The 15,884-nt window shown below is 46.5% G+C and overlaps 3 non-coding genes across 3 annotated transcripts; all 3 read left to right on the top strand.

The window, feature by feature from the left end:
- Nucleotides 1-12,261: 12,261 nt before the first annotated feature.
- Trnai-aau (transfer RNA isoleucine (anticodon AAU)) lies at nucleotides 12,262-12,333 on the top strand. The gene has a single exon. It is a non-coding gene; the product is annotated as a tRNA-Ile (tRNA).
- A 1,444-nt stretch (nucleotides 12,334-13,777) lies between these two features.
- Trnai-aau (transfer RNA isoleucine (anticodon AAU)) lies at nucleotides 13,778-13,849 on the top strand. The gene has a single exon. It is a non-coding gene; the product is annotated as a tRNA-Ile (tRNA).
- Nucleotides 13,850-15,290: 1,441 nt separating this feature from the next.
- Trnai-aau (transfer RNA isoleucine (anticodon AAU)) lies at nucleotides 15,291-15,362 on the top strand. The gene has a single exon. It is a non-coding gene; the product is annotated as a tRNA-Ile (tRNA).
- Nucleotides 15,363-15,884: the final 522 nt, after the last annotated feature.

Raw genomic sequence — 15,884 nt, 5'->3', positions numbered from 1 at the left:
TCAGCTAAAGTCTGATGATGCAGACGACCGTAAGGACGAAGTACCCAAGAGTACCGCTAGGCCGCGCCTCTTTAGCTCAGTGGTAGAGCACTGGTCTAATAAACCACGGGTCGTAAGTTCCATCCTCACAGGAGAAAGATGAATTTTGGAAATCAGTTGCGCGTCGTGGCCGTATAGCAAACAGTACCTGTGATGACGAACAATTAGCGACAGGCGTTTTTTTAAGATTTACTCTCAGATGTGATTAAGGCGAATGGCGCAGATAAAGCATTTGCCAAAGCGGTACAGCATAAGGTGGGACGAGGCAGTCTGAAATACATTTTATAGATGTATTTCTCACATATCTCAGAGCCTCTCGCGATCTTCGTCGTCGTCGTCGTCGTCGTCGTCGTCGTCGTCGTCGTCGCCGCCGCTTCTGCAGAAGTAGCAAATGGCCATCGTAGCAAATGCGGCGAGGGACGCCCTGCCTTCGATTCCGAATGCACAAATTGTGTGGTCTTGTTTCTCAGTCTATATTTGGTCGGTCTCGTCAGAGGTTGAATGTAACGAATGGGTGGGAAAGAGCAAAGGGCAGCGGCTGTGTAGAACGAAAACACATATCCTCAGGGGTGTGAGCGTTTCGAGATGAGTCGTATACATGTAAATGAGGATCGTCAGTGACTGTGTGGCCTAATGGATAAGGCGTCGGACTTCGGATCTGAAGATTACAGGTTCGAATGCTGTCACGCTTGTGTTTTTCCAGTTCTGAAAAAGAAACATACCGTTTTAATGTAGCAATTGAGCAGTACGAAACCGTCTGAATGTTGCTGTTGACCATTTTTTGCTTGGAGATGCTCTTGAGCTTGAAACACACAAAGCAAGACCGGTGTTAACTAGCGAAATGGTCGGCAGAGTGCCGACACCGCGAGTTTTGACTGGCATTTGCACATCTAAAACAACGTCGGAAAGTAACTCGTTCGGCTTTTGAGTCACATAAAGTATGTGTGTTAATTTTGACGCCACTAGCTCTGCTTGTTGTCATGCAATTTCTTTGCCTCTCAGAAATGATTATGACATAAAAGTGAAGTACGTGACGAGTGTGACGTTAGGAAAACATTAGGCAGCATGGAGAGATTCTGTATGGGACCACCCAACCCAAACGAGTACTGTGTGACGTGCTACCCGGCAAGTATTCACCGAGGTAGCCGGCTATCTCAGTCGGTAGAGCGTCAGACACTTAATCCCACCGTCGTGGGTTCGAGCCAGACGCTGGGCGAAACGGAATTTTGTTCCGCTGCAGGTGTAAATTACCGTTTTTCTGATTAACGAGATTTAATGGAAATAGCAACTTTAAACTTTGCCTACGTCTCTGTCAGTCGCAAGGAAACTGTATTTGAAGGTGAAGGTGATTTTGTAGACATGTGTAAAAGACATGTTCTGAAATGCAAGTGTTGTGGTTTGGAGAGCACATCGGTTACGTGTCAGATGTGTAGCCAAGCAGTAATTTGTCGCCATAGCTGCAAATATTAGCCGATAATATGAATTGTTGTCAGCTAAAGTCTGATGATGCAGACGACCGTAAGGACGAAGTACCCAAGAGTACCGCTAGGCCGCGCCTCTTTAGCTCAGTGGTAGAGCACTGGTCTCATAAACCAGGGGTCGTAAGTTCCATCCTCACAGGAGAAAGATGAATTTTGGAAATCAGTTGCGCGTCGTGGCCGTATAGCAAACAGTACCTGTGATGACGAACAATTAGCGACAGGCGTTTTTTTAAGATTTACTCTCAGATGTGATTAAGGCGAATGGCGCAGATAAAGCATTTGCCAAAGCGGTACAGCATAAGGTGGGACGAGGCAGTCTGAATTACATTTTATAGATGTATTTCTCACATATCTCAGAGTCTCTCGCGATCTTCGTCGTCGTCGTCGTCGTCGTCGTCGCGTCGTCGTCGTCGCCGCCGCCGCTTCTGCAGAAGTAGCAAATGGCCATCGTAGCAAATGCGGCGAGGGACGGCCTGCCTTCGATTCCGAATGCACAAAGTGTGTGGTCTTGTTTCTCAGTCTATATTTGGTCGGTCTCGTCAGAGGTTGAATGTAACGAATGGGTGGGAAAGAGCAAGGGGCAGCGGCTGTGTAGAACGAAAACACAAATCCTCAGGGGTGTGAGCGTTTCGAGATGAGTCGTATACATGTAAATGTTGATCGTCAGTGACAGTGTGGTCTAATGGATAAGGCGTCGGACTTCGTATCTGAAGATTACAGGTTCGAATGCTGTCACGCTTGTGTTTTTCCAGTTCTGAAAAAGAAACATACCGTTTTAATGTAGCAATTGAGCAGTACGAAACCGTCTGAATGTTGCTGTTGACCATTTTTTGCTTGGAGATGCTCTTGAGCTTGAAACACACACAGCAAGACCGGTGTTAACTAGCGAAATGGTCGGCAGAGTGCCGACACCGCGAGTTTTGACTGGCATTTGCACATCTAAAACAACGTCGGAAAGTAACTCGTTCGGCTTTTGAGTCACATAAAGTATGTGTGTTAATTTTGACGCCACTAGCTCTGCTTGTTGTCATGCAATTTCTTTGCCTCTCAGAAATGATTATGACATAAAAGTGAAGTACGTGACGAGTGTGACGTTAGGAAAACATTAGGCAGCATGGAGAGATGCTGTATGGGACCACCCAACCCAAACGAGTACTGTGTGACGTGCTACCCGGCAAGTATTCACCGAGGTAGCCGGCTATGTCAGTCGGTAGAGCGTCAGACACTTAATCCCACCGTCGTGGGTTCGAGCCAGACGCTGGGCGAAACGGAATTTTGTTCCGCTGCAGGTGTAAATTACCGTTTTTCTGATTAACGAGATTTAATGGAAATAGCAACTTTAAACTTTGCCTACGTCTCTGTCAGTCGCAAGGAAACTGTATTTGAAGGTGAAGGTGATTTTGTAGACATGTGTAAAAGACATGTTCTGAAATGCAAGTGTTGTGGTTTGGAGAGCACATCGGTTACGTGTCAGATGTGTAGCCAAGCAGTAATTTGTCGCCATAGCTGCAAATATTAGCCGATAATATGAATTGTTGTCAGCTAAAGTGTGATGATGCAGACGACCGTAAGGACGAAGTACCCAAGAGTACCGCTAGGCCGCGCCTCTTTAGCTCAGTGGTAGAGCACTGGTCTAATAAACCAGGGGTCGTAAGTTCCATCCTCACAGGAGAAAGATGAATTTTGGAAATCAGTTGCGCGTCGTGGCCGTATAGCAAACAGTACCTGTGATGACGAACAATTAGCGACAGGCGTTTTTTTAAGATTTACTCTCAGATGTGATTAAGGCGAATGGCGCAGATAAAGCATTTGCCAAAGCGGTACAGCATAAGGTGGGACGAGGCAGTCTGAATTACATTTTATAGATGTATTTCTCACATATCTCAGAGCCTCTCGCGATCGTCGTCGTCGTCGTCGTCGTCGTCGTCGTCGTCGTCGTCGCCGCCGCCGCTTCTGCAGAAGTAGCAAATGGCCATCGTAGCAAATGCGGCGAGGGACGCCCTGCCTTCGATTCCGAATGCACAAATTGTGTGGTCTTGTTTCTCAGTCTATATTTGGTCGGTCTCGTCAGAGGTTGAATGTAACGAATGGGTGGGAAAGAGCAAAGGGCAGCGGCTGTGTAGAACGAAAACACATATCCTCAGGGGTGTGAGCGTTTCGAGATGAGTCGTATACATGTAAATGAGGATCGTCAGTGACTGTGTGGCCTAATGGATAAGGCGTCGGACTTCGGATCTGAAGATTACAGGTTCGAATGCTGTCACGCTTGTGTTTTTCCAGTTCTGAAAAAGAAACATACCGTTTTAATGTAGCAATTGAGCAGTACGAAACCGTCTGAATGTTGCTGTTGACCATTTTTTGCTTGGAGATGCTCTTGAGCTTGAAACACACACAGCAAGACCGGTGTTAACTAGCGAAATGGTCGGCAGAGTGCCGACACCGCGAGTTTTGACTGGCATTTGCACATCTAAAACAACGTCGGAAAGTAACTCGTTCGGCTTTTGAGTCACATAAAGTATGTGTGTTAATTTTGACGCCACTAGCTCTGCTTGTTGTCATGCAATTTCTTTGCCTCTCAGAAATGATTATGACATAAAAGTGAAGTACGTGACGAGTGTGACGTTAGGAAAACATTAGGCAGCATGGAGAGATTCTGTATGGGACCATCCAACCGAAACGAGTACTGTGTGACGTGCTACCCGGCAAGTATTCACCGAGGTAGCCGGCTATCTCAGTCGGTAGAGCGTCAGACACTTAATCCCACCGTCGTGGGTTCGAGCCAGACGCTGGGCGAAACGGAATTTTGTTCCGCTGCAGGTGTAAATTACCGTTTTTCTGATTAACGAGATTTAATGGAAATAGCAACTTTAAACTTTGCCTACGTCTCTGTCAGTCGCAAGGAAACTGTATTTGAAGGTGAAGGTGATTTTGTAGACATGTGTAAAAGACATGTTCTGAAATGCAAGTGTTGTGGTTTGGAGAGCACATCGGTTACGTGTCAGATGTGTAGCCAAGCAGTAATTTGTCGCCATAGCTGCAAATATTAGCCGATAATATGAATTGTTGTCAGCTAAAGTCTGATGATGCAGACGACCGTAAGGACGAAGTACCCAAGAGTACCGCTAGGCCGCGCCTCTTTAGCTCAGTGGTAGAGCACTGGTCTAATAAACCAGGGGTCGTAAGTTCCATCCTCACAGGAGAAAGATGAATTTTGGAAATCAGTTGCGCGTCGTGGCCGTATAGCAAACAGTACCTGTGATGACGAACAATTAGCGACAGGCGTTTTTTTAAGATTTACTCTCAGATGTGATTAAGGCGAATGGCGCAGATAAAGCATTTGCCAAAGCGGTACAGCATAAGGTGGGACGAGGCAGTCTGAATTACATTTTATAGATGTATTTCTCACATATCTCAGAGTCTCTCGCGATCTTCGTCGTCGTCGTCGTCGTCGTCGCGTCGTCGTCGTCGCCGCCGCCGCTTCTGCAGAAGTAGCAAATGGCCATCGTAGCAAATGCGGCGAGGGACGGCCTGCCTTCGATTCCGAATGCACAAAGTGTGTGGTCTTGTTTCTCAGTCTATATTTGGTCGGTCTCGTCAGAGGTTGAATGTAACGAATGGGTGGGAAAGAGCAAGGGGCAGCGGCTGTGTAGAACGAAAACACAAATCCTCAGGGGTGTGAGCGTTTCGAGATGAGTCGTATACATGTAAATGTTGATCGTCAGTGACCGTGTGGTCTAATGGATAAGGCGTCGGACTTCGTATCTGAAGATTACAGGTTCGAATGCTGTCACGCTTGTGTTTTTCCAGTTCTGAAAAAGAAACATACCGTTTTAATGTAGCAATTGAGCAGTACGAAACCGTCTGAATGTTGCTGTTGACCATTTTTTGCTTGGAGATGCTCTTGAGCTTGAAACACACACAGCAAGACCGGTGTTAACTAGCGAAATGGTCGGCAGAGTGCCGACACCGCGAGTTTTGACTGGCATTTGCACATCTAAAACAACGTCGGAAAGTAACTCGTTCGGCTTTTGAGTCACATAAAGTATGTGTGTTAATTTTGACGCCACTAGCTCTGCTTGTTGTCATGCAATTTCTTTGCCTCTCAGAAATGATTATGACATAAAAGTGAAGTACGTGACGAGTGTGACGTTAGGAAAACATTAGGCAGCATGGAGAGATGCTGTATGGGACCACCCAACCCAAACGAGTACTGTGTGACGTGCTACCCGGCAAGTATTCACCGAGGTAGCCGGCTATCTCAGTCGGTAGAGCGTCAGACACTTAATCCCACCGTCGTGGGTTCGAGCCAGACGCTGGGCGAAACGGAATTTTGTTCCGCTGCAGGTGTAAATTACCGTTTTTCTGATTAACGAGATTTAATGGAAATAGCAACTTTAAACTTTGCCTACGTCTCTGTCAGTCGCAAGGAAACTGTATTTGAAGGTGAAGGTGATTTTGTAGACATGTGTAAAAGACATGTTCTGAAATGCAAGTGTTGTGGTTTGGAGAGCACATCGGTTACGTGTCAGATGTGTAGCCAAGCAGTAATTTGTCGCCATAGCTGCAAATATTAGCCGATAATATGAATTGTTGTCAGCTAAAGTCTGATGATGCAGACGACCGTAAGGACGAAGTACCCAAGAGTACCGCTAGGCCGCGCCTCTTTAGCTCAGTGGTAGAGCACTGGTCTAATAAACCAGGGGTCGTAAGTTCCATCCTCACAGGAGAAAGATGAATTTTGGAAATCAATTGCGCGTCGTGGCCGTATAGCAAACAGTACCTGTGATGACGAACAATTAGCGACAGGCGTTTTTTTAAGATTTACTCTCAGATGTGATTAAGGCGAATGGCGCAGATAAAGCATTTGCCAAAGCGGTACAGCATAAGGTGGGACGAGGCAGTCTGAATTACATTTTATAGATGTATTTCTCACATATCTCAGAGTCTCTCGCGATCTTCGTCGTCGTCGTCGTCGTCGCGTCGTCGTCGTCGCCGCCGCCGCTTCTGCAGAAGTAGCAAATGGCCATCGTAGCAAATGCGGCGAGGGACGGCCTGCCTTCGATTCCGAATGCACAAAGTGTGTGGTCTTGTTTCTCAGTCTATATTTGGTCGGTCTCGTCAGAGGTTGAATGTAACGAATGGGTGGGAAAGAGCAAGGGGCAGCGGCTGTGTAGAACGAAAACACAAATCCTCAGGGGTGTGAGCGTTTCGAGATGAGTCGTATACATGTAAATGTTGATCGTCAGTGACCGTGTGGTCTAATGGATAAGGCGTCGGACTTCGTATCTGAAGATTACAGGTTCGAATGCTGTCACGCTTGTGTTTTTCCAGTTCTGAAAAAGAAACATACCGTTTTAATGTAGCAATTGAGCAGTACGAAACCGTCTGAATGTTGCTGTTGACCATTTTTTGCTTGGAGATGCTCTTGAGCTTGAAACACACACAGCAAGACCGGTGTTAACTAACGAAATGGTCGGCAGAGTGCCGACACCGCGAGTTTTGACTGGCACTTGCACATCTAAAACAACGTCGGAAAGTAACTCGTTCGGCTGTTGAGTCACATAAAGTATGTGTGTTAAGTTTGACGCCACTAGCTCTGCTTGTTGTCATGCAATTTCTTTGCCTCTCAGAAATGATTATGACATAAAAGTGAAGTACGTGACGAGTGTGACGTTAGGAAAACATTAGGCAGTATGGAGAGATTCTGTATGGGACCACCCAACCCAAACGAGTACTGTGTGACGTGCTACCCGGCAAGTATTCACCGAGGTAGCCGGCTATCTCAGTCGGTAGAGCGTCAGACTCTTATTCCCAGGGTCGTGGGTTCGAGCCAGACGCTGGGCGGAACGGAATTTTGTTCCGCTGCAGGTGTAAATTACCGTTTTTCTGATTAACAAGATTTAATGGAAATAGCAACTTTAAACTTTGCCTACGTCTCTGTCAGTCGCAAGGAAACTGTATTTGAAGGTGAAGGTGATTTTGTAGACATGTGTAAAAGACATGTTCTGAAATGCAAGTGTTGTGGTTTGGAGAGCACATCGGTTACGTGTCAGATGTGTAGCCAAGCAGTAATTTGTCGCCATAGCTGCAAATATTAGCCGATAATATGAATTGTTGTCAGCTAAAGTCTGATGATGCAGACGACCGTAAGGACGAAGTACCCAAGAGTACCGCTAGGCCGCGCCTCTTTAGCTCAGTGGTAGAGCACTGGTCTAATAAACGAGGGGTCGTAAGTTCCATCCTCACAGGAGAAAGATGAATTTTGGAAATCAGTTGCGCGTCGTGGCCGTATAGCAAACAGTACCTGTGATGACGAACAATTAGCGACAGACGTTTTTTTAAGATTTACTCTCAGATGTGATTAAGGCGAATGGCGCAGATAAAGCATTTGCCAAAGCGGTACAGCATAAGGTGGGACGAGGCAGTCTGAATTACATTTTATAGATGTATTTCTCACATATCTCAGAGTCTCTCGCGATCTTCGTCGTCGTCGTCGTCGTCGCCGCCGCCGCTTCTGCAGAAGTAGCAAATGGCCATCGTAGCAAATGCGGCGAGGGACGGCCTGCCTTCGATTCCGAATGCACAAATTGTGTGGTCTTGTTTCTCAGTCTATATTTGGTCGGTCTCGTCAGAGGTTGAATGTAACGAATGGGTGGGAAAGAGCAAAGGGCAGCGGCTGTGTAGAACGAAAACACATATCCTCAGGGGTGTGAGCGTTTCGAGATGAGTCGTATACATGTAAATGAGGATCGTCAGTGACTGTGTGGCCTAATGGATAAGGCGTCGGACTTCGGCTCTGAAGATTACAGGTTCGAATGCTGTCACGCTTGTGTTTTTCCAGTTCTGAAAAAGAAACATACCGTTTTAATGTAGCAATTGAGCAGTACGAAACCGTCTGAATGTTGCTGTTGACCATTTTTTGCTTGGAGATGCTCTTGAGCTTGAAACACACACAGCAAGACCGGTGTTAACTAGCGAAATGGTCGGCAGAGTGCCGACACCGCGAGTTTTGACTGGCATTTGCACATCTAAAACAACGTCGGAAAGTAACTCGTTCGGCTTTTGAGTCACATAAAGTATGTGTGTTAATTTTGACGCCACTAGCTCTGCTTGTTGTCATGCAATTTCTTTGCCTCTCAGAAATGATTATGACATAAAAGTGAAGTACGTGACGAGTGTGACGTTAGGAAAACATTAGGCAGCATGGAGAGATTCTGTATGGGACCACCCAACCCAAACGAGTACTGTGTGACGTGCTACCCGGCAAGTATTCACCGAGGTAGCCGGCTATCTCAGTCGGTAGAGCGTCAGACACTTAATCCCAGGGTCGTGGGTTCGAGCCAGACGCTGGGCGAAACGGAATTTTGTTCCGCTGCAGGTGTAAATTACCGTTTTTCTGATTAACGAGATTTAATGGAAATAGCAACTTTAAACTTTGCCTACGTCTCTGTCAGTCGCAAGGAAACTGTATTTGAAGGTGAAGGTGATTTTGTAGACATGTGTAAAAGACATGTTCTGAAATGCAAGTGTTGTGGTTTGGAGAGCACATCGGTTACGTGTCAGATGTGTAGCCAAGCAGTAATTTGTCGCCATAGCTGCAAATATTAGCCGATAATATGAATTGTTGTCAGCTAAAGTCTGATGATGCAGACGACCGTAAGGACGAAGTACCCAAGAGTACCGCTAGGCCGCGCCTCTTTAGCTCAGTGGTAGAGCACTGGTCTAATAAACCAGGGGTCGTAAGTTCCATCCTCACAGGAGAAAGATGAATTTTGGAAATCATTCGCGCGTCGTGGCCGTATAGCAAACAGTACCTGTGATGACGAACAATTAGCGACAGGCGTTTTTTTAAGATTTACTCTCAGATGTGATTAAGGCGAATGGCGCAGATAAAGCATTTGCCAAAGCGGTACAGCATAAGGTGGGACGAGGCAGTCTGAATTACATTTTATAGATGTATTTCTCACATATCTCAGAGTCTCTGGCGATCTTCGTCGTCGTCGTCGTCGTCGTCGCGTCGTCGTCGTCGCCGCCGCCGCTTCTGCAGAAGTAGCAAATGGCCATCGTAGCAAATGCGGCGAGGGACGGCCTGCCTTCGATTCCGAATGCACAAAGTGTGTGGTCTTGTTTCTCAGTCTATATTTGGTCGGTCTCGTCAGAGGTTGAATGTAACGAATGGGTGGGAAAGAGCAAGGGGCAGCGGCTGTGTAGAACGAAAACACAAATCCTCAGGGGTGTGAGCGTTTCGAGATGAGTCGTATACATGTAAATGTTGATCGTCAGTGACCGTGTGGTCTAATGGATAAGGCGTCGGACTTCGTATCTGAAGATTACAGGTTCGAATGCTGTCACGCTTGTGTTTTTCCAGTTCTGAAAAAGAAACATACCGTTTTAATGTAGCAATTGAGCAGTACGAAACCGTCTGAATGTTGCTGTTGACCATTTTTTGCTTGGAGATGCTCTTGAGCTTGAAACACACACAGCAAGACCGGTGTTAACTAACGAAATGGTCGGCAGAGTGCCGACACCGCGAGTTTTGACTGGCACTTGCACATCTAAAACAACGTCGGAAAGTAACTCGTTCGGCTTTTGAGTCACATAAAGTATGTGTGTTAATTTTGACGCCACTAGCTCTGCTTGTTGTCATGCAATTTCTTTGCCTCTCAGAAATGATTATGACATAAAAGTGAAGTACGTGACGAGTGTGACGTTAGGAAAACATTAGGCAGTATGGAGAGATTCTGTATGGGACCACCCAACCCAAACGAGTACTGTGTGACGTGCTACCCGGCAAGTATTCACCGAGGTAGCCGGCTATCTCAGTCGGTAGAGCGTCAGACTCTCATTCCCAGGGTCGTGGGTTCGAGCCAGACGCTGGGCGGAACGGAATTTTGTTCCGCTGCAGGTGTAAATTACCGTTTTTCTGATTAACGAGATTTAATGGAAATAGCAACTTTAAACTTTGCCTACGTCTCTGTCAGTCGCAAGGAAACTGTATTTGAAGGTGAAGGTGATTTTGTAGACATGTGTGAAAGACATGTTCTGAAATGCAAGTGTTGTGGTTTGGAGAGCACATCGGTTACGTGTCAGATGTGTAGCCAAGCAGTAATTTGTCGCCATAGCTGGTAATATTAGCCGGTAATATGAAGTGTTGTCAGCTAAAGTCTGATGGTGCAGACGACCGTAAGGACGAAGTACCCAAGAGTACCGCTAGGCCGCGCCTCTTTAGCTCAGTGGTAGAGCACTGGTCTTATAAACCAGGGGTTGTAAGTTCCATCCTCACAGGAGAAAGATGAATTTTGGAAATCAGTTGCGCGTCGTGGCCGTATAGCAAACAGTACCTGTGATGACGAACAATTAGCGACAGGCGTTTTTTTAAGATTTACTCTCAGATGTGATTAAGGCGAATGGCGCAGATAAAGCATTTGCCAAAGCGGTACAGCATAAGGTGGGACGAGGCAGTCTGAATTACATTTTATAGATGTATTTCTCACATATCTCAGAGCCTCCCGCGATCTTCGTCGTCGTCGTCGTCGTCGTCGTCGTCGTCGCCGCCGCCGCTTCTGCAGAAGTAGCAAATGGCCATCGTAGCAAATGCGGCGAGGGACGGCCTGCCTTCGATTCCGAATGCACAAATTGTGTGGTCTTGTTTCTCAGTCTATATTTGGTCGGTCTCGTCAGAGGTTGAATGTAACGAATGGGTGGGAAAGAGCAAAGGGCAGCGGCTGTGTAGAACGAAAACACATATCCTCAGGGGTGTGAGCGTTTCGAGATGAGTCGTATACATGTAAATGAGGATCGTCAGTGACTGTGTGGCCTAATGGATAAGGCGTCGGACTTCGGCTCTGAAGATTACAGGTTCGAATGCGGTCACGCTTGTGTTTTTCCAGTTCTGAAAAAGAAACATACCGTTTTAATGTAGCAATTGAGCAGTACGAAACCGTCTGAATGTTGCTGTTGACCATTTTTTGCTTGGAGATGCTCTTGAGCTTGAAACACACACAGCAAGACCGGTGTTAACTAACGAAATGGTCGGCAGAGTGCCGACACCGCGAGTTTTGACTGGCACTTGCACATCTAAAACAACGTCGGAAAGTAACTCGTTCGGCTGTTGAGTCACATAAAGTATGTGTGTTAATTTTGACGCCACTAGCTCTGCTTGTTGTCATGCAATTTCTTTGCCTCTCAGAAATGATTATGACATAAAAGTGAAGTACGTGACGAGTGTGACGTTAGGAAAACATTAGGCAGCATGGAGAGATGCTGTATGGGACCACCCAACCCAAACGAGTACTGTGTGACGTGCTACCCGGCAAGTATTCACCGAGGTAGCCGGCTATCTCAGTCGGTAGAGCGTCAGACACTTAATCCCAGGGTCGTGGGTTCGAGCCAGACGCTGGGCGAAACGGAATTTTGTTCCGCTGCAGGTGTAAATTACCGTTTTTCTGATTAACGAGATTTAATGGAAATAGCAACTTTAAACTTTGCCTACGTCTCTGTCAGTCGCAAGGAAACTGTATTTGAAGGTGAAGGTGATTTTGTAGACATGTGTAAAAGACATGTTCTGAAATGCAAGTGTTGTGGTTTGGAGAGCACATCGGTTACGTGTCAGATGTGTAGCCAAGCAGTAATTTGTCGCCATAGCTGCAAATATTAGCCGATAATATGAATTGTTGTCAGCTAAAGTCTGATGATGCAGACGACCGTAAGGACGAAGTAACCTAGAGTACCGCTAGGCCGCGCCTCTTTAGCTCAGTGGTAGAGCGCTGGTCTAATAAACCAGGGGTCGTAAGTTCCATCCTCACAGGAGAAAGATGAATTTTGGAAATCAGTTGCGCGTCGTGGCCGTATAGCAAACAGTACCTGTGATGACGAACAATTAGCGACAGGCGTTTTTTTAAGATTTACTCTCAGATGTGATTAAGGCGAATGGCGCAGATAAAGCATTTGCCAAAGCGGTACAGCATAAGGTGGGACGAGGCAGTCTGAATTACATTTTATAGATGTATTTCTCACATATCTCAGAGTCTCTCGCGATCTTCGTCGTCGTCGTCGTCGTCGTCGTCGCCGCCGCCGCTTCTGCAGAAGTAGCAAATGGCCATCGTAGCAAATGCGGCGAGGGACGGCCTGCCTTCGATTCCGAATGCACAAATTGTGTGGTCTTGTTTCTCAGTCTATATTTGGTCGGTCTCGTCAGAGGTTGAATGTAACGAATGGGTGGGAAAGAGCAAAGGGCAGCGGCTGTGTAGAACGAAAACACATATCCTCAGGGGTGTGAGCGTTTCGAGATGAGTCGTATACATGTAAATGAGGATCGTCAGTGACTGTGTGGCCTAATGGATAAGGCGTCGGACTTCGGCTCTGAAGATTACAGGTTCGAATGCGGTCACGCTTGTGTTTTTCCAGTTCTGAAAAAGAAACATACCGTTTTAATGTAGCAATTGAGCAGTACGAAACCGTCTGAATGTTGCTGTTGACCATTTTTTGCTTGGAGATGCTCTTGAGCTTGAAACACACACAGCAAGACCGGTGTTAACTAACGAAATGGTCGGCAGAGTGCCGACACCGCGAGTTTTGACTGGCACTTGCACATCTAAAACAACGTCGGAAAGTAACTCGTTCGGCTGTTGAGTCACATAAAGTATGTGTGTTAATTTTGACGCCACTAGCTCTGCTTGTTGTCATGCAATTTCTTTGCCTCTCAGAAATGATTATGACATAAAAGTGAAGTACGTGACGAGTGTGACGTTAGGAAAACATTAGGCAGCATGGAGAGATGCTGTATGGGACCACCCAACCCAAACGAGTACTGTGTGACGTGCTACCCGGCAAGTATTCACCGAGGTAGCCGGCTATCTCAGTCGGTAGAGCGTCAGACACTTAATCCCAGGGTCGTGGGTTCGAGCCAGACGCTGGGCGAAACGGAATTTTGTTCCGCTGCAGGTGTAAATTACCGTTTTTCTGATTAACGAGATTTAATGGAAATAGCAACTTTAAACTTTGCCTACGTCTCTGTCAGTCGCAAGGAAACTGTATTTGAAGGTGAAGGTGATTTTGTAGACATGTGTAAAAGACATGTTCTGAAATGCAAGTGTTGTGGTTTGGAGAGCACATCGGTTACGTGTCAGATGTGTAGCCAAGCAGTAATTTGTCGCCATAGCTGCAAATATTAGCCGATAATATGAATTGTTGTCAGCTAAAGTCTGATGATGCAGACGACCGTAAGGACGAAGTAACCTAGAGTACCACTAGGCCGCGCCTCTTTAGCTCAGTGGTAGAGCGCTGGTCTAATAAACCAGGGGTCGTAAGTTCCATCCTCACAGGAGAAAGATGAATTTTGGAAATCAGTTGCGCGTCGTGGCCGTATAGCAAACAGTACCTGTGATGACGAACAATTAGCGACAGGCGTTTTTTTAAGATTTACTCTCAGATGTGATTAAGGCGAATGGCGCAGATAAAGCATTTGCCAAAGCGGTACAGCATAAGGTGGGACGAGGCAGTCTGAATTACATTTTATAGATGTATTTCTCACATATCTCAGAGTCTCTCGCGATCTTCGTCGTCGTCGTCGTCGTCGTCGCAGCCGCCGCTTCTGCAGAAGTAGCAAATGGCCATCGTAGCAAATGCGGCGAGGGACGCCCTGCCTTCGATTCCGAATGCACAAATTGTGTGGTCTTGTTTCTCAGTCTATATTTGGTCGGTCTCGTCAGAGGTTGAATGTAACGAATGGGTGGGAAAGAGCAAAGGGCAGCGGCTGTGTAGAACGAAAACACATATCCTCAGGGGTGTGAGCGTTTCGAGATGAGTCGTATACATGTAAATGAGGAACGTCAGTGACTGTGTGGCCTAATGGATAAGGCGTCGGACTTCGGCTCTGAAGATTACAGGTTCGAATGCTGTCACGCTTGTGTTTTTCCAGTTCTGAAAAAGAAACATACCGTTTTAATGTAGCAATTGAGCAGTACGAAACCGTCTGAATGTTGCTGTTGACCATTTTTTGCTTGGAGATGCTCTTGAGCTTGAAACACACACAGCAAGACCGGTGTTAACTAGCGAAATGGTCGGCAGAGTGCCGACACCGCGAGTTTTGACTGGCATTTGCACATCTAAAACAACGTCGGAAAGTAACTCGTTCGGCTTTTGAGTCACATAAAGTATGTGTGTTAATTTTGACGCCACTAGCTCTGCTTGTTGTCATGCAATTTCTTTGCCTCTCAGAAATGATTATGACATAAAAGTGAAGTACGTGACGAGTGTGACGTTAGGAAAACATTAGGCAGCATGGAGAGATGCTGTATGGGACCACCCAACTCAAACGAGTACTGTGTGACGTGCTACCCGGCAAGTATTCACCGAGGTAGCCGGCTATCTCAGTCGGTAGAGCGTCAGACTCTTATTCCCAGGGTCGTGGGTTCGAGCCAGACGCTGGGCGGAACGGAATTTTGTTCCGCTGCAGGTGTAAATTACCGTTTTTCTGATTAACGAGATTTAATGGAAATAGCAACTTTAAACTTTGCCTACGTCTCTGTCAGTCGCAAGGAAACTGTATTTGAAGGTGAAGGTGATTTTGTAGACATGTGTGAAAGACATGTTCTGAAATGCAAGTGTTGTGGTTTGGAGAGCACATCGGTTACGTGTCAGATGTGTAGCCAAGCAGTAATTTGTCGCCATAGCTGCAAATATTAGCCGATAATATGAATTGTTGTCAGCTAAAGTCTGATGATGCAGACGACCGTAAGGACGAAGTAACCTAGAGTACCGCTAGGCCGCGCCTCTTTAGCTCAGTGGTAGAGCGCTGGTCTAATAAACCAGGGGTCGTAAGTTCCATCCTCACAGGAGAAAGATGAATTTTGGAAATCAGTTGCGCGTCGTGGCCGTATAGCAAACAGTACCTGTGATGACGAACAATTAGCGACAGGCGTTTTTTTAAGATTTACTCTCAGATGTGATTAAGGCGAATGGCGCAGATAAAGCATTTGCCAAAGCGGTACAGCATAAGGTGGGACGAGGCAGTCTGAATTACATTTTATAGATGTATTTCTCACATATCTCAGAGTCTCTCGCGATCTTCGTCGTCGTCGTCGTCGTCGCGTCGTCGTCGTCGCCGCCGCCGCTTCTGCAGAAGTAGCAAATGGCCATCGTAGCAAATGCGGCGAGGGACGGCCTGCCTTCGATTCCGAATGCACAAATTGTGTGGTCTTGTTTCTCAGTCTATATTTGGTCGGTCTCGTCAGAGGTTGAATGTAACGAATGGGTGGGAAAGAGCAAGGGGCAGCGGCTGTGTAGAACGAAAACACAAATCCTCAGGGGTGTGAGCGTTTCGAGATGAGTCGTATACATGTAAATGTTGATCGTCAGTGACCG

This window comes from Schistocerca gregaria, chromosome 2 (genome assembly GCF_023897955.1).
Source record: "Schistocerca gregaria isolate iqSchGreg1 chromosome 2, iqSchGreg1.2, whole genome shotgun sequence".
In the NCBI taxonomy this organism is placed as follows: domain Eukaryota; kingdom Metazoa; phylum Arthropoda; class Insecta; order Orthoptera; family Acrididae; genus Schistocerca; species Schistocerca gregaria.
Note: the sequence above shows the minus strand (reverse complement) of the source record. Positions and strands in the feature narration are given on the sequence as shown.